This window comes from Vicugna pacos, chromosome 7, assembly GCF_048564905.1.
Source record: "Vicugna pacos chromosome 7, VicPac4, whole genome shotgun sequence".
Taxonomy (NCBI): domain Eukaryota; kingdom Metazoa; phylum Chordata; class Mammalia; order Artiodactyla; family Camelidae; genus Vicugna; species Vicugna pacos.
Genome location: NC_132993.1, coordinates 30,109,806 through 30,129,807, shown reverse-complemented (window position 1 = coordinate 30,129,807; position 20,002 = coordinate 30,109,806). Strand labels below are relative to the sequence as shown.

The 20,002-nt window shown below is 35.4% G+C and overlaps 1 protein-coding gene across 1 annotated transcript in view; it reads right to left on the bottom strand.

Moving 5' to 3' along the window:
- TFEC (transcription factor EC) overlaps positions 1-9,278 on the bottom strand; it is a 165,457-nt gene extending 156,179 nt beyond the window's left edge. The window contains exon 1 of the mRNA XM_072965418.1: positions 9,195-9,278. The gene's annotated coding sequence lies outside the window, so the exon portion shown is untranslated. The remainder of the gene's footprint in view (positions 1-9,194) is intronic.
- Between the last annotated feature and the right edge of the window lie 10,724 nt (positions 9,279-20,002).

Below are 20,002 nucleotides of genomic sequence, written 5' to 3'. Positions count from 1 at the left end.
CTGTGTAAGAATAACATATACGTAAGGAGAGGGTATGACTGGTATATGTATTGCCTCCAAGTAATGGGGCATCCATCCTGTAATTCCTTTATAACAGCCAATGTGCAACCAAACGGAAATCAGACTAAACCAAAAAACTTCATCCTCTCTATCTTGATTTCCCACCAAGTAAGTTAATTATAGAATTTAGATGTTTGCTTCTGATGACTTTAAAAATCCAAATAATTACACGTTCCAAAAGACCAAAATATTTTTTTCACATTTAATTTAAAATTTCTTTTTTGATATACCATGTTTATTTTTGTAGTTTCTTACTAATCTTCTGTCTCTTACGTAAAATTCCTTAATCTTTATCAGAAGACCCGACTTCTGTTAAAGCTTCCCTTCTTTGGGTAGTGGAACTATGACTTGCCAAATCCCAACTTCTGTTTTCAAGACTTTCAATGATATGCATGAATTATTTTTACAATAATAAGATTAAATCTGTCTTTAAATTAGAAGTCAGGGAATAAATTGTATTATATCTTCTGGGGCCTCTATTACAATATTGAATACAATGATTCTGGGCTTCCTTACCTTTGAATTTTATTTTGGAGTCACTAGAACTATGATTCAATGGCCTAAAAAAAAATCCTGAGCTCAATTTCCTGCTCAAGAACTGAACCACTACAGTCACACAGTGATATATTACGTGATTAAGGATATTAAAACAACAACAACTAAAACAGCTATCCTGGCATCTACATGTTTAGAAAATATGTTTGCATTTTTATTGTTGTCACACTACTTTCCTGTAGAGTATATAGTTAGGGGACTACTATTTTAACACTGTGTTAACTGGAAGTGAAACTAACATTTAAAATTCATGAGAAGAGTTTTTGTGTTCTTATATTAGCATTCAGAGTTAGAGCAAGGATGATTGGAAGACATGTGAGTGTGACTCAAATTCAAATTGTATTTGTTCATATAGAAATAAAGCCCTTGTGATATATGGTTTTGTCTTGGCTCAAACTTAATTTGTTAAACATTAATTTTGGTATGCATCATTTTTAAGTGATTATAATTAATAACATAAAAACAACATTTGATATTTTAAAATAAATTCTAAACATAATTTTATTCAAACTACAGTATTTTCATTTATTTCTTTGGAAATAATGCAGTGGACCCTAGCAAGTTGTATGTAGCATTCCATATACTCCGTAATTAGCATATGAAAATGAATAAATGTCTGACAAAGTCTGAATTTCTTTTGAAAGGTTAATTGATCAATCTTAGTTAAATTCAAAATAGATTTTTTTCTAACATTACCTGAACACAGAGAATGTTTTCACTCGATATTAGCTTTTGAAATTTTTACCCTACAATTAAAATTTTCTCCTAATCTTAATCTTTTTTCAACAAGAATGAAAACCTGTTACAATGGAATTTTCTTTCATCCAGCAAGACAAATATCCTTATCTCTTTATATCACTATATGAATTTTCATAACTGAAAGACTCACATTTTCGATAGTGTGATATAATTTTAAATGATCAATTTGGTTGGTTCATAGGATAATAATAATAAAATCTGAATTGATTTGTTTCACTGGATTTTAACATTTTTGTTCACTGAGACATCCCTGCTAATTCAATAAGCACATTGGACTTTAGCAAAGATTAAATTTCTGGAAAAATTTTTATTCTATCCCAATGTAGGAAGTAGAATGATTTAAACGTAAATATAGATTCCTCTGGTTATTTTATCAAAAATATTTATTAAAGACTTTTCAAATGATACTGTAGAGTAATACTCAGATCTCTCCAAATGTACCTAGATTAAACTTTGAATTTTAAAAAACAGCATTTAGGAGTGAGCTTCAATTTGGTGGGGAAAAAAAAAGTCAAGGACTTCCACTGCCAGCCAAGAAAGAGGAACAAGGACTAGATTTACATTCATTCTTTAAACAACTAAAAAGTCAAGCAAAATATATGAGACAATGATTTTCAGACATTGAACAACTGGCAGCAGAGAACAGCGGTCCCTGAGAAAAGGGAAATAAACTACTTAAGTTCTATGATTGCTTCACCTTACTTGCTAGAGAGAGTTTCCAAACCACAGCACAGGGAGAGAGAATACAAACAAAGCCCAGAGTTCTCTCTGAACTGAGACAGAGACGAGAATCTGGGGAGACCAAGGCAGTTAGAATTTGCAGGGTGGAGCATGGCGCAGAGAGAGCTACAAAGAGGGAGCTCCTGAGATCCACAGAGGGTTCCCCTACGGACTTCAACTGAGTACTGATCAGAGCATGTGCGTAAGCAAACTACCTTTTTGCTGGGCAACAAAATCCTGGAAAGGAGCAGGAAGAAAAATTTCTAGAGAACACGCAGAGCTGGTTCATGTTCCCAAGAGCCAGGGGTAGAAACTCGTAATACACAGGGTGTGCATTGAGAAGAGTATTCAGAAGGGTATTGGGACAAATTAGCCTGAGACTAAAGACCGCTTTGATTCTACCTGATAAAGATTAAAGCTAGTTGTGAAAGAATTAAAATGTTTCCAAGCAACTTAACTTCATCCCAAAACAAAGTAAAAAATGTTTCTAAAAAGTACTAAAAGTGCCAACACTCACAATGCTTGATTTCCAGTTGAAAATTACCAGGCATACAAAAGGTAGGAAAATATGACCAATACTGTGGAAAAAAATAAACAAAAACCAACTAATAAGTGACACAAATGACAGCAAATATAAAAACAACTACTATAAACATACTCCATATGTTCAAGAAGGTAGAGGAAAGAATGAGCCTATTAAGGAGAGACATGAAAGATACTATAAAAGACCTAAATTCTAGAAAAGGAAAATATAATGTCTAAAATAAAATTTATTCTAGATAATATAAATCCTAGCCTGGGAACTGGAAAAGCTTGCAACCAGGGAATACCAACAAGCTGGAAAAATAGCCCTGATAGTCCTTATCCTTTGAGCAAATTAAGGAACAATGGTAATAATCTGGTTATTTTCTATTTCTTTGATGTTATACTTACAGTTACTTGTTTTGTGTTTTGCATTTCCTCCTCTGATCATTCGCTTTACCCACAGTGATTAGCAATAGTTAGGCAAAGAGGAAAGAAAAAGCTCTTTGTTCCTTTAACGTTTTAGTAAACCAAATAAAATTCATAATGAAGTTAAAAAAAAAAACCAGATAGGATTAAAAGCAGAGTAAACACTACATAAGAAAAGATCAGTGAACTTAGAGACATAACAATAGAAACTATTCAAAATTAACCTAACAGAAAAAGGCTGAAAAAATCAAGTGGATGTGAGTGAGGTATGAACAACTTCAAGTGGGTTAACATACATGTAACTGGAGTCACATAAGGAAAGGGGCAACAGAAAAGTGATCCTAGGTTTTGAAACTTACATTTTTGGGTCAAACCTTGAAGCAGAGGATTAGATGAAACCATAAGGAAACAAGAGTGATCCTGCCCCAACATAACGGTAAAGAACACAGTGCTCACTAAGTACTGTCTTGCAACAGACATTAATTTTAGTTGAGAGTATTGAGCTACCATGGCCGTTCTTCATATGACTGTCTTCCCACTTCTGACAAAAATCTTCCCAAGGTGATATATGTGCTAGAGTGGCCTATGAGCTGTGAGGGTGAGATGGATAAAGCAGTTAAGACTCAAGCTGAAGAAAAAAATTTAAGCTCTGAAACTCTGTCACTTATTAATATACTTCCTTTCCTTCCTCTCTCTCGTCTCTATCCTCCACTTTCTTCAAATGGAAGCCTTATTATCTTGGTGTATCACAGAGCTCCTATTCACACTGGCACTGGAAGGAGCTCATAACTCTTAGTGGAGAGCATGACTGTAGAAAGTACAGTGAGAATGACAATATTCATTCATACATTTTTTTTCATTCATTCAAAATCTTCTATGGGCCAGACACTATGAAATGTTCTGGGAATATATTAGTGAATAAGGCAGGTACATGTTTGACCCATGGAAATTACAGACTGCCTGGAGAGATTGGAATTACCCTGATAATAGCATGAATTAATGTATACTTATTTAGTATAATAACATTAATTATCTGCCCAAGATCAATCACTTTCTTCCATGTTCTGTGTGTATCACAAGGGATCAGAAACCCCTGGAAAGTAACTTCCTAGAATTCCTTGCCAACCGACTTCCAGTTAGATTTGGCCAATGAGAGTTATTGATACAATATTAGAAGGTGACAGGACAGGAGATGTCCTGGGTCTTCTTCTGTACTGGGCATTTATTCCTCTCTCTTTACACTTACAGTCTCTGAAAGTGGCTGTGAGCCTTCAGGGCCCCATCCTTGATTCTGATTTCCCTACTTCAGCCATAGTAGCCCATGCTGAGTTGTCCTCTTTGGGAGGTCTAGCACCCTACTAGGCACCCTAAGAAGTCATAAACACACTCCCAATCCGGATTAACCCACCCTGAATTTACATTTCCTGAGTATAGCCCACAAATCCAACATCTTCCATATCAGTGTTAATAGGCTCCAGTTTAATTGGAAAAGTAACTAGACTGTGGAATCAACCCCTTCACCACTTTTATAACTGATTCCTTCTATTAAGTTTACTTCCCTTGAAAGACCTAGTGTGATTTCTGTTTCCTGACTAAAACACATCATTTTGATTAATGCTAAATACATGGCCCAGTGAATATATGTAATGGGAGATCTACTCTATGCAGAGGAATCAGAGACAGTTTCCTTGAAGAAATAATATTTAAACCAAGAACTGGAGTATGAATAGAAGTTAGCCAGGTGAAAGGAAACAACCACAATCACATGGTCAAATACCACATTATTTAAGATATCAAAGAAGGACTATTCTACAAAAGGCAGTTCCTTGCTATACAGTTGACATATGTCCATGTTGTACTTCTTCCTGTGTCACTGGACCGACAGCAAGCCTGCCACAGTCTACCTTAGAGGGCCAATGCAAAGAATTGTTTTGTTTTGGTCTGTTCTTTACTGTGATTCTATTAAACTCAATGATACTTTGCTTTTAGCAATTCTGATGCCTTCACAGTGCAGTAAAAACATTTCCAGGGAGAAATGTCCAGCTTATGAAAACTCTTATTCTGTGCCTTGATCAGCATCTCCCAAGCACATTTCTCACCTTGCCCCCTCGGGCCACACATTTAATCAGGAGCCTTGAAATGTCAAAAAGATTAGGTTGGCTGACTGAATAACTGCTTCTATCTTTCTATCTTTTCTATAACATTCCTTGTGATGTGGCTGCCTAAAATAAAATCTAGCTTATCAGTAAAATAAAATTCCCTATTCTTTCCCAATTCTTCTGTCAGTATTATCAATTTTTTTTTTTTTGCTTTTTGTCTCAGGCTCTGATACAGCCTAACACTGCAAAGTTACTGATCCTTTGATGTTTTTGTTCATTATGCAGTTTTTTGTATTTAAAAATTTAAGTTTTTAAAAAATACTGCATTAAAATATTATTTGTTATGATTTTTGACTTTTTTGGTGCCACTTAAATTTTGCACCTGAGGCAAATGCCTCTTTCTCCTCACCCTAGTTCCAACCCTATATAGTTCTTGATACTCCCTGAAGGAATCTTAGCCCATGGTGGGAGCAGAGCGGGATATCTGTCTACACTGCCCCCGCAAGAGGCTCCTGGTCATGAGGGAGGAGAGGATTCATTCTCTTAAAGCACAAGTCATCGAGCACATTTGCACAAACAAATTTGAATATTAGATGCTATCATTTCTGAAACTTATTATTTGCTTTAAAAAAATATTGTGGAGGTCAAATACATTTTTTTAATCGAAGTATAGTCAATTTATAATGTATCAATTTCTGGTGCACAGCATAATGTTTCAGTCATAAATATACATACATATACTTATTTTCAGATTCTTTTTCATTGTAGGTTACTACAAGATGTTGAATATAGTTCCCTGTGCTATACAGAAGAAATTTCTTGTTTATTTTATATATAGTATTTAGTATCTGCAAATCTTGAACTCCCAATAAATACTTTTGAAGAGGAAAAATCTATTTGAAAAACTACTTAGAGTTTTTATCAGTTCTACTTCAAAAATTACAATCAACCGACAATTAGTAAAAAAAAAAATTAAACATAGAAAAATAAGATATTACAAACCACAGAAATATTTAGTTTCATGTGGGCTTCCCCATAACTGTACCCATCCTCAGCCTTGAATCTTTCAAACAGTTTGGCCACATAGAAATGGGTCACATGTATTTGTAGCTCTCTCGTGATTTCTTCTTTGTGATTCTCTAGAATTTCTGATTGTTTTCTCAAGGGCTTACTTTTACATTTCCTGAGTGTAGCCCACAAATCTGATATCTTCCATATTCATATTAATAGGCCTCAATTTGATAGGAAAAGAACCTAGGCTATAGTACCTAGTTTCAAATTCTATGCCCACCATTTACTATTCACATAAACATACACTAGTTTTTAAGATTTTTCTGAGCCACAATCTCCTCATTTATAAAATTCGGAAAATACTATCTCAGGATTAAAATGACATAGCTAGAGGTGAGCTTTCCTTAAGCACCGGGGACTTAATAAAACTTTTGTTTTTAAAAGCCTCAAATTTTTAACGATATTAAACTGGACTCTGTGAGAAGGAAACGCCTCTGAAGATTGATGAAGAAGCAAACTGTCTAATCCCTGGCAGCTGGACTCTTGAGGTTTGGTGGGACAAGAGGGTGGCAAGTTCTCAGTGTCGGAGCGCTGGCTTTCTGATGGGGCAGGCCTCCCACAGCTCCCGGAACCAGCAGAGCACTGAGCGCCAGGACCTTTGAATGGACCACTGCAGACTGACAAAGTCTCCTCAGTGTTTTCCCTGAACAGTGCAAATCCAAGAACAACCCAAAGAATGAAGAAGGAGCCACGAAACAGCTAGATTTGGTGAGTGGGGAACTAAATTTCATTTTCCCCTAATATGACAGCCCTTGTCTTTCCAGCATACTCAAGCAGTTCAAATGATCTTAGAAAATCTAATAACCTGAGGTTTCTGGTCAATGTGAGCTTAGGCACTACAGTACAGAGAGCCATTGGTTGTTTGGGGGAAGCTGATTGGGAGGTCCTTTTTCAGAAGAGCAGCTTGTCCTAACTAGGAATAAAGCTTTGCGATTTCAGCTCTGAGCTAGAGAAGAATACACTAATCTACCAGAGGACAATCTAAGGAAGATTTTAATCAACAGCTTACATTTTGGAAAGTATTTCCAAAGATTTTTAAAGCATATTTTCTGGAAGTAGTAGTCTATGTGTTAGGCCACCCATAGCAGATCTCAGAAAATCCTTATTATTCAATACGTAAATGAATTCAGTATTCCCAAATCTGACACTTCTCCACATACATTTAAAATCCTTCTCTATTTTCTACATTCATATTTATTTTCTTTTAATGAGTGTGGTTCACACTTATTACTATTCTTCCTCAGTGTGTCTCATAAGATTCTTCTAAGGAATAATAATAGTGCTACTCAAATTTCACAGACTTAAGTATAAATATTAAAAAAAAATTCTATACAGTCTATGAATGGGTAAAGGTAATAAGCAAACCAACAGAAAATATTTCTAAAATTCAATCCTATATCTGTTTCCTAAGCTTCTCCAATATAAATCTATGAAATGATATTTCTGGCTCATTTCACAGCCTGTAGAATATTTTTAAATGATTATTTCTTTACTTTCTCTTTCATTTTCAATAAAATATCAAGTAAAACTCTTAGCTTTAAATGAACACTATGGGCAAGAAAAGAAATACTTAAATTGAGTAAGTCAAACTAGTTGTGTGAAAAATTCTGTAAACCTCTGAAGTATGTATTCTCTCTTCTTGTTGGCCTCATGTAATTTAAGCAACTAAATATATCTCTATCCAAGTTTAACAAATTCACACCCTAAGTATGCTCTCTAAGCAATTTATTTTCTATTTTTAAAAAATTCTAACAAAATTACCTCCAAAAGTGAAAGGAATGCTAAAGGAAATTTCAATGATACTCAAAGAAAAAAATGTTAAGTTGTGAGCTATAAAAATATTTTATGAAGTTCTGCATTGCTTTGATTAAAGTAAACAATAATGGATAAACATTGTTTTTCTTTCTTTTATGATAGCATACAATTATAAAAATATAGTACTAATGTCATACTATAATATAAATTATATTTTATAGTATTTCACAAATCTTCATTAATATTAGGAGTTAAAGAGAGCCTTTGCTTAATTATACTTACTTTTATTTTTGATATTTTCTCATATTATAAGTAAGTAGCAAAAAGTTACAAATATTCTCTGATTTTTACCTTAAAAGATTGTAAAATGTTGTGCTGATTCATTTATTACAGAATGTATCCTGCTTCAAACAACAATGAAAATCAACCTTACAAATATGAATATGATACAATTTGTATTTCATATTATTCATATTTAATTCAAGTAACTTATTTTAATAGCTTTGACTTTTAAATAACTAATTTCTCTCCATTCAAGGGCTAACTGAAATAGGATTCAACGTGTTAATTGAAATGAGCACTAAGTTACAAGTATATTTACTGCAGTGGACAATAAAAAATAAATGTCTCACATTAAAAAATGAAATACAAATTGATTTATCCCTCACTTTTAGGAAATATAATTTTCAAAATTTCAAATTTATAATGCATACATCTTTATCAAAAATATACTCTTAAGATAACTTTCTTATCTGATTCTCTTTCTTTAAATTAGATGATTGATAGATGATAGATAAATTATATTACCTACATTATTTAATAATTATATCTTCAACTAATTCTTTGTAATCACATGTATTACATAAAATGAGATAAACATACTCATGCCAATTGTCTATAAACTTTGACAAAATTGGAACTATTTTTGCACAGCCAAAAGAGAATACTATTTAAAAATTTCACGTATCAGTTCTTCAATTCATCATTCCCTTTTTCTTCTATAGAGTTCATCACTGAAGCATTATAATCAAGTGTTACCAATAATTTAAAATTTTTATTTACTTCTAATTTATAAAGCAAAATGTAAGTTAAAATATAAATATTTTTAATACTTAAACATTTAAAATTAAGTTGAAATTTACAGTTGTGTGCTTTTAAAGCCCTAGATATAAGGAATATTCTATTTTATAATTCTAATTAAATAGTTTAGAGGAAGAAAATTACCTTTGGTAATGCCTCAGGAACATAATCTGTGAGAGTCAATCTTTCCATTTGCTTTTTAAGTACTGTAAGCATTATCTTTCTGTTTACTGTTACTTCTCTACTTATTCTACTTCTAAAGGAGGCCAAGCTATATAAACCATAATTTAGTTCCTCTTTTTGGCATTACATTCATTTCTCATATTCCTGACTATAATGTTAAAGAGAATGAGTAATATCTAACAGATCATCATTTGAATAATTTGCAGTTACAAAGAACAACCCAATTCTTTTCTTATTTTTCCCTCTGTCAAATAGTTTATTATTTTATCAACAATGCTCTATATACAAATAAAAGTTAGAGGTGCTTAATATAAAAACTGAGATGTAAGCACAAGTTTCAATGTATAATAAGAGGACAATGTTGCCACTGTTAGGTGAAGGCTCCTAAGAAATGATAAACTATTTCTCTGTCATTTTCATCTGGCTTTAGTTTCTCTCTATTTTACAGATCTCTTCTGGAAAAATCAACAAATAAACCCAAGTAGGAAACACTGGGCTTGCTTCAGTCAAAGATTAGAGAGAACAAGTGAATTATCTTCCCAGAAAAAAAAGAAAGAAAGAAAAAAAGAAAAGTAACATACAGACATCTGTGTGTCTATGTATGAATCTGTCAATAGGTAGGTGTGATAATCACTACCAATGTTCACTATTTCATCCATATTCCATACTCTGGCTCACTCGAAGTTAGAAGCGGCCATGGAACTAACTTCTGGCCAGTGAAATGGGGGGGCTTAAAATATTTAGGTGCTGGTGCTTGGCTTTCTAGCCCTCCTTTCTGGCTGTCTTGGTGATAATGGAAGCAAGTGTCCAAAAGGAGCTTCAATCAACTGAGGGCCCCAAGTAACACTGAGAGACAAAACCCTCCTACAACCTACATTGGGCTTGTGGCATAAATGAAAATTAAACTATCTTATTAACTACTGAGCTCTGGAGGTTATGTGTTTAACCTACCCCAATTCTAACTAGCTCAGGAGATGAAATTATAATTACCCTATTTTCAAAAGTGGTGTACTTTTAACAACTCATATCTAGATGAACAGGCTTCTGCTCTCTCCTGTGAGCTATCTTGCCCCTATGGTGATTGTGCAGAATAGCAGTGTGCAAAGAGGACAAGACTTGGAGATCTGGATAGTTAGACATCCAAAGTAACAGAAACTAATTAGTGGCAAAGCTTAGACCTCTCACTAATGTGTTGCATTACTTTGGGCAAGTCATTTAAGTACTTAAAACTTAAGTTTCCTGTTTGTAAAATGGGTACAATAATAGCATCTCTGTTTACATAACAAGGTTGAGTATAAAATAAAATAATATACAAGTTTTATGTGTTGCCCTTACTAGAGGAGAGAAATGTATTCTATTCTTCTCTAAATCCCCAATCACTTAGTAAAGTATTTTATATCACAATGGATACTAAATTAATATTACTAACTATAGGCAAATTCTATTGCAACAATTATTTAAGCCTTAATTAATGTCTAATGTTGGTTTATAGATTAATTGAGAGTATCTCTTTCAGGAAATACTAGCAAAGTGCTTAATTATTTTTAGTGTGCTAAATATTTATTAATCCTTTATCACATGTCAGGTACTGTTCAGTGCACTGGAGGAGTGGATAATTGAGCAAATTAGGCAAATTCTCTGCTGTGATAGAGGAAAACAGACAGTGACAAGCAGAGGCTCTATATGGGAAAAGAAGGAGGGGAGGGTGATTTTAATAAGTTGTAAAGAAAGCCCTCCCTATTAAGCTGACATGTGAGCAGATAATTCAATGAAAGAATGTGACCCATGTAGATACTTGAGGGAACAGCATTCCAGGCAGTGAATGCAGCATGTGCAAGGGTCCTGAGGCAGGAGTGTTCTTAGTGTGTTTGAAGAAAAGTGTAAAAACCTTTTAGATTGAGGCACCTTAAGAAGAGACAGGATGAATATAAGGGATGAGATCAAAGAAGTAGAGCAGGAACCAAGTCTCTTGTGGGCTACGAGGAAGGCAATGAGGTTTTTTCTAATGAAATAAAAAGCATTAGAAAGTTTTAAGCAGAAAAGAGATAAGATTTGACTTACAAAGGATTACCAAAGCTGCTTTGTGGAGAATAGATTGTAGGAGGCCAACTATGGAAGCAAGAAGGTAAACTGGATGGTTATTGAAATAGTGCAGATAAGACATTTGGCACCAAGTAGTTTTATAGACATATATATTTATATTAATACCAATTTTTATATTTATATTTATATACCTATATCATTATATCTCATCCAGAAAGGATCGGACCTCCTTTCTGCAGCCATTCTCAGAGCTATGTTATTATAGCAAGCGTCAAACTAGAAAGCCAAAGAATTTGTTGCGTATGTAGTAAGGAATAGTCTCCTGATATGGGGAGGGAAGAGAGGAGGGCTTTGCCTTAAGAGATGCACAAGGACAGTCTGTGTAGAAGAATAAAGAGAAGCAGAGAAGGAGGTGGAGAGATTTTATTTGCTAAAAAAAAAAAAAAGCAGTCTTCAATGGGAAGTTTGAGAGTCAAGATAATCTCACAGAAAAACGTGGAGGCAACATGTATGACTTTAAAAAATGACTTGTGGACCTATTTACTGGAAGAATCAGAAGAGTTATTTAGAAAGAACAGCCAGCAACAGGCAATGTAGGCTTATGAAGTGCAACAGGCACATCAGCCGAGAAGACTAAGATGAGCCTCTAAATCAATTAAATCTTCTATAACACTTATAACTAACAAGGGGCAAACAGACCACGAGATATCATGGAATTACAGTGACATCATTTTGCAAAATATTCAATAGTTGTTGGTTTCTATTATTGCAAGAAGATTTCCCTGTGTTACATATGAGCAGCAGGATTAGTGTCTGGGTTTACAAATCTCAAACTCTCTACAGAAGGCATTTTCCTAAACTTCAGTGAAATTTGAGTCAAACAGAAAGTGACCCCCTTAAAATATAGCTCAGCGTTTAATGCCAGAGAATCAAGACAAGGGACTCACATTCCCAGGCAGTTCCAAAGGACGATTACAAGATCAGTTGTTCAGGTTTTTTGGGCAAAGAGGCATAATCTGGGTGGTGTATGCCAAAGGAGCCACAGGGCAGTCAGAAAGTAAAGAAGAAGTTAAGGCTGATGTGAGTCTACATCTTGAAGTCAAGGTAGTCAGCAGGCATCTCCAAGAGTTGTTGAGAACTTCTGAGACCATTAATGTTTGCACAGCTCAGAACCATAAATCACTACTCAGTAAAAATCTCTGGAATTTTTTAAAGAACTCTGACATTTCTGACTGCCACTACCAGCTTATCTGGAGTGTACATTCATCTGGTATAGACACCACAACAATGTTTATCTAGAAACTGCCTATTTTTTCTCTACGACAATGTTGTGTTGCTCAGATGGGTTGAATTAGGAGGGCATAAGCTAAGCTGCTACAATACAGACCTAAAATACAGTACCTTAAATGAAGTAGTTTATTTTGTGCTCATATAATCATATAGAGTTAGGAGGTCTCGTGTAAGGGACTGGTGTAAGGAATCTGCCAATCTCAGTGGGGGCTTCCACCTCTGGGCCAGTGTGCCCATCCCAGTCCCACCATCTTCTAGCAGCCCACATCACTGTCTTTCCCATCTCTTTGGTCAGAACTAAGTCTGTGAAGGAAACTGGGAAACATAATGGTTAGCCAGGCAGCCATGCCCCCTGCAGAAACTCAGGATTTCTTTTAATAAAGAAGGGAGAATGCATCTTGGTGACATCTAGACTTCACCACAGTGAACTTGAAAAAGTGTTGCAAAAGTGACACTTGAGAGGAAGAAATGTATGGGTTTTCCCCCCATTTTATAGATGAAGAAACTAAAATATATTTCTATGACATCTTTTAACTTATTCAGAAAAACTGGGAAAATCAGTGAGTGACTTTCCTTGCTATCGTGCATTATAAAACTTCCATGTTCGTGTACTTGTTTTCCTTAAGTATTTATATCTTTTGTATTTACACAAATATTGCTGGAAATAGTTTTATTCTTTCACCTTGTACTGTAGAAAGTCAGTGGTCCAGGAGTTTGAAGACTAAGAATTATAGAACATACCATGCAAAACTTAGCTATAATTGAGCTCTCCATTTCTTCTACTAATGAAGAGACATTCTAATAAACATCTGCAGACCATATCCTCAAAGGAAAACCCCTTTGACTGAGGAAGATTGAGAAAGATGTATGCTATCTATTTCCTCCCAAATTATCACTCCCATTAAAAACAAATGCATCTAATTCCCTAGCTAGAGATTACTTTTAAAGCTTGAATCTTATTTAAAAGTAAATATACAAGAAAAGAATTACATAAAATAATTATGGATTTCTATGCAATAGGTAATATTAGTAATATGGCACCATAATTGCCTGTGGTGGTGATAGTCATTTTACACATATTATCTGTAATTCTTACAGCACTTTATGGAAGATAATATGATCCCCATCTTAAATCTTAAAAATGTGCGCCATGGACTATTTAAGTCAGACAGAGAGCAGCTGGAAGGTGGCAGCACTTGAAATTATCATTGTTTTCCCTGAGTTTCCTTTGATTTTTACTCCATTGTTAACCATTTCCTTTCATATTATAAGTATTTGGAGAAAAAAAGTCTTAGAAATGTTCACTACACAGTTAGAAGTTTCTCTTTTTAAGATACTAATATCAAGTAAAGACCTTGGCTGATAGATACAAGAAGTTGAACCCACACCTAACATCATTATAGGTATTTGTAACTTGCTCATTCAAAGGACCTAAACTGAGAAAAGAACATTAGCCAGAATGTCCATCATAAGGTTATACATTGCTAACCTCTTCAGTCTACAAGTACAATTAATTCTCTTACATTTTCTATATTCAGTACAATTCCTATTTGGAAAGTTGGTTCAATTATGGCAATCAGAAAACTCACTTCACTTGCAGACATAAAACAAATAAAGCAAGCGAATACCCTGAAAGCACAATTTTCTTTGGGAAGTAGATCTATTTTCATAAAATAAAATCTACAGTGGAGTTTTTTTTTTTTCCTCCTAAGACATGGGCAATTGGTATTCTTCACTTCTCTATATTCTTGTTAATGTAGTTCCTCTTTATTCTACTTGGGTAATAATAAAACTAATAACTGTCTTGGTTCTTGTTAGAAAGTCCCTGGGCAGTGGTGAGACAGATATTGAAATTAAACAGCTGATTCACTCTCATATGACTGCGCTGTAAAGTCCTAAAACTTAGGGGATCTAGAAGAAAAATTCTGTGTCAAGTCCACTACACAGTCAAAAGAAAGAAGCAAATTTAGAATTGAATAGACTATGGCTAAATGGAATTTCCATAGGCACCACAATAAGCATGAACTTCTAATTATAAAAATCTAAGGTTCAGTTGTACCTTCTGTGGATTGAGTGAACAACCTGTTACAGATCATGTGAGGGGACGACTGGATGGAATTGTGCCAATGAAATCTACACTGCCTTAAAAGGCTAAGGAACAGTACTGAGTAGGAATACACCATCTCAAATAGCATTACTATACATTTACATGAAAGCAGTAAGAGGAAAAAGTGGCTTCTATGAAGGCACGGAATAAATCAATTTCACTAAGCTGTTGGCCATCTCTCATGCTATCCTGATAAACAAAATGATTAAATATCAGTGGATTTATGGCTGGTTGATGAAGACTGATATCACTCTGAAGTAGAGGCACTAGTGGAATGCCAGCAGATTCTACACAAATCAAACTTTTAATCAACTACTTGGAGGAATTTATAAGGCATGCTGTTTTGATTTTTGCCCATTTGCCCTACTCCCACCCCAGATTGTTCTCTGCCCTGCTTTGCCCTGATCTTTGCTCAGGATCAGAGGCTGATTTGCTGTTGAGCTACTGAAGCTTCAGCCTCAGGGCCCCTTAGATGTTGTCCCTTCCAAGCACCATGCTTAAGATAATTTTGAATTATTTTTCTTTTAGAGCACCTCCTAACTGCATAGCTTCCTCTGCACATAACAGGGATCCAACACTGCCCAGAAGGCTTAATCCTAAAGACTCTGATACTGTAGGCAGAAGAATGGCTCCTCTGAAAGACATTCACATCCTAACCCCTGGATATTGTGAATATTTTTCCTAACATAGCAAAAGAAGTCAGAGTGATGCTATGTTAGGATTCAATCTGCCATTACTGGTTTTGATGATGGAGGAAGAAAGCCATGAGCTAAGGAATGTGGATGGCATCTAGAAGCTGGAAAAGGTAAGGAAATGGATTCTTCCCCAGAGCCTCCAGAAAGGAGCAAGCCCTGCTGATCCCTTGATTTTAACCCAGCGAAACCTCTGTATGATTTCTGACCTATAGAACTGTAAGATGATAAATTTGAATTGCTGTAAGTCACAGAGTTTGCGGCCATTTTTACAGTAGTAATAGGAAGCTTATGCACTGGCTTATGGTTGGATTTGGCTAATGGGAACGATCTGAAGAAGAGCAGAGACTGAGAGGAGAAAGTACTTGGGGTGTTTCTTTGCGGCTCTCTACCTGCTCTGAGCCCAGTGTCCTGGCAGGGGTTTATCTCTCTACAGCTACAGTTCCTCCTTCAAGCCCCTCCTTCACTGGTCCAGCTCAATAGGATCCTAGGGCGCAATTCCTCTTCTTGCCCCTTCAAACCTAGGGTTGATAAGAACTTCTTACTCTTGCTTGTTTCCTATTCACCTTAATTTCATAAATGGTACCTGTAGTGGTTTTGTTAGGCAATTAGAAATGAGCATTGGGCAAGGGGAGAGGAAAGGGGAGGGAGCAATCTAGAAGATAACAGTACACCTGCGCTCAGGATAAGACACGTCAAAGAGTTTTACTTTATATAAATGAATGTCAACAAAGAAGCCAGTTAGAATTGGACACTGGGGCTGTGCAGTAGAGAGAAGGACCTAACTTAACATAACCCAATGCTCATTATAATGTAACTAGCATTGCGGTTTGGGCCCCCTCACGAAGGTTTTTCTGTGTGCATCATGGGTAAGAGCATGCACAAAGGAGACGAGCATGCCTCAGTACTCAAGGGATGTCAATCATGAAAACACCCCTAAAGCCAGGATGTAAGACAGGAGAAACAAAAGAGCAGCATGACATTTTCTCTCTTGGGTTGGCCTGCCTTTAGTTCTCTTGAAGGTACACTTTACTAACTTTGGCTCTACTAATAAAACCCTTTGTTTACATAACTCTTTTAGTCTTCCATTTGAATTCTTTCCTTCAGGTAAGACAAAAGAACTGAGGCTTTTATTCCCCCTCCTCACAGTAACAAGTTGAGTAGTGTTGCTCAAAAATTCATGTCCACCCAGAACCTCAGAATGTGACCTTATTTGGAAATAGGGTCTTTGTAGATATATTTAAAGATCTTGAGATGAAATCATCCTGGATTCAGAGTGAGCCTTAAATCCAATGACTGATGACCTTATATAAAGAGGAGAGGACATAGAAAGATAAAGAAGAAGGTTTTGTGAAGTCACCTTCTGAAGCCAATAAATGCTAGGATTGCTGGCAAACACTAGAAGCGGGAAGAGAAGCATGGACAGTTTTCTCTTTCAGAACCTCTAGAAGGAACCAACTCTGCCAACACCTTGATTTTGGACATCTGGTCTCCTTAACTGTGAGAGATGAATTTTTTTGTTTGTTTGTTTGTTTTAAGCCACTGAGTTCGTGGTAATTTGTTATGGCAGCTGTAGGAAACTAATGCAATTTCTTTGTTGAAGTCTTTTGAACCATCTGAGACGGCTTCTGTTTTCTGCTGGAACCCTGGCTGACAGAGACCTATGCTTATTATGCTTGTAAAAGACAGGAAGATGGGAAGGATAGTTAAAACTCTGGATTACAGAGCCAAATTTAAAATTATCTCACAGTCTAATATAAACGGCCATAACCAAAAAAAAAAAAAACCATAAACTATAACAGTCTTACACTTAGGTTCAAAAAAATCAGCTGTCATTATTGCCCACATAATCTTAGCAAATCACTTGGTATTCTTAACTCTAAATTTCATCATTTTCAATGGAGTTAATATAACTTGCTCTTCCTATTTCATGGTGTTCTAAGAGTAAGAGGAAATAATAGAATATGGGAAAATGATAGAATTAAGAGCCATAAGATTGGGTTTAGACCTGACTTTGTCATTAACAAGCTGTGTAATCTTATTTAAATTAACTAACCTCTGTGATCTCTGGCTCCCTCATCTCTAAAATGAGAAGTGTGGACTAGATGATCTACAAGTAGATCATTTAATGGTAACATTCTATAGTTTGGTTGATTAGGACAGGAAAGACATGTAAAAACAGCCATCCTTATGAAAAAGACCAAGGGGATATTTGGTGGTTGATCACAAGCTCAAAAGTAACCAATTGTGTCATGTGGGTGCTAAAAAATAATTCATTAATTAAAAAGAAAGAAAAGTAAAACAATGTAGACTTAGTCTATGTTAGAAATATCTATTAAAGAAGATGGGAGTTCTACTGAGCTGTGTTATGTGGTCAGTTATAAACATGTAAATATGTAAAGGAACATTAACAATAAAAATGATTACCAAGGCAGGGTTATCAGAATGGTTTGGCATGTGAAATATGTCATATAAATGTATATATTAATATAGTTACCAAATAACATGTATCCTGAAGAAGAGAAGGCTTAAAATGGTAGTGAACAGAGAGAACTAAGGCCAGTGAGTCTAAGTGGAACAAAGGTAATTTTAGAAGCACGATCAGGAAAATAATAATAATAATTAGAGCTATCAAACAGTAGAATGGTAATGTTGGACACTAGGATTGTTCAGAGCTAAGGCTAGATAGCATTTTAGGGTCCTATCAATGATTTGTTAAAGCTGGCTTGGAGTAGCTCACAAGAGATAAATGCTAACATCTCTTACAAACTCCATGTTCATTAACATCATTTCAGTAGTCTGAAACTGGCCATCATGGGAGTACGTACACCACAAAACTCTGCAAACACTAAAAACAAGGGCCTTTGTTTTCCCCTAAGAACGGGTGGTTAAACATTTACCATCACATTATTGGGTATTATAAAATTCCAATATTGAGTATTTCGACATTTGCAATTGTACTCCCAATTTCACGAGTCTAAGATTCTATTTAATTTGATCTAGTGGAGGGAAAAATCAAGAGCGATGACCATCAGTGAAGTTAAAATGCTTTCAAAGTGGGACTTCTGGACTCAGCTTCCTGGTTGTACACATTCCTATTCTTCTTTTGATAAAGATTCTTCCATCCGCTTCCATTATCCCTTCCCTACCAGTTTTCCTTACATCCTTTCTTATCAAAACTAAGCCAGATCTGAGAGAAGATCCAGAAAAGACAGACACATAATAAGCACCTTCAAACAGATGAAGGGTTGTCACACAGAAAAGAGATAAGACTATCATCATCACCATCATTAATTATATCATTTATTAGCAAAGGTATTATGGTATGATTTAAACAATATCAACAACTATTACAGATTAACGCTATTCATTAGCTGGCATTGATTATCTACAAGTTGGAAGGTTACTTAATATCCCCTGGGTTCTGTTTCTCATTCCTGAAGTAGGGCTTATAACCCCTAACTCAAAGGTTTTGAAGGTTCTATATGACATAATAAAATGAAAATATTTTGTCAAGTACTATAAAAATAAAAAATTATTATTGTTAATATATTATCATTAAATTTTACTTACATCACAATTTCAAATTATATTTATTCTATGATTTTAATGAGCAAGAAGAATTAGCTGCACATCATACTCCTTTAGCCTCCATCCACATCTTCTATCTGAATGTGATTCAAAAGCAAAGGAATGCAATCCAGGCCTTGCCATTCCCTATGCAACAGCTGTGGAAATCACTGCAAATAGACGTTCTGTGATTTTGCTCATCTCCTCAGCACAGGAGCAGGGACCTGTAATACCCAAGGTTATCTCAGAGCTTTGTTCACATGGGGCATCTCCTTCCTCAATATGGTTTATTCTATGCTCTAAGAAAGAAAGACATTTTTGAAAATGAAAACATTTTCCCTTGTATAGACTTTATTTTTCTCCTTCTTTTAAGAGGCCATTCCTTCTACCATTAAGGGCTAAGACATAAGGGTCAATGTCCTACAGAAAGAAAGCAGGAAGAGCCCAGAACAAAGAGGTTGTTACTCTTTGAAGCTCAAAGTTTTCATTTTTTGAGTCCACAGCAAGGGAATAACTCTTGAAAGTCAGATTTTGTTGATAGAGTAAAGAATGTTTGAAAATTCAAAGTTTGCCTTGGCATATCAAGCTTAGAGGTCTGAATGTAAAATTCTTCTATAAGGTATAGGCAGAGAAGATTCAGGATATCACATAATATCCTGAAGCTCATGTCTGTCTATCTGTTTCAAATGGATGATTTAGAAAGAGAATGTTGGGATGGGGATTGGCAGTGGGATTTAGGTGGGATGAGAGATGCAGGGAGAAAGGAGAGAAATTCAGATGAGACAATTCCAGGGTAAGGAAGCTGCAGGTACCTGAAAAGGTCCTCAATTCCAATTAAGTTGAGAATGAATCTGAGAGGAACTGAGCTGGTGTTCAGGTTCACACTGTGGAGAACAGTACAGCATCAAAGAGCCTACATCTGTGGGACTGGACATTCCTGCATCTTCCCCTTACCTCCTGAGTAACAGAAAAAGTGATCTCGAAGTTCATATGTGGGGTGGAAGGTAGATGAAGTGAGCTTACCTGAGGTGTCTGGATGAGCAGGACATTATCTTACACCACAGAAC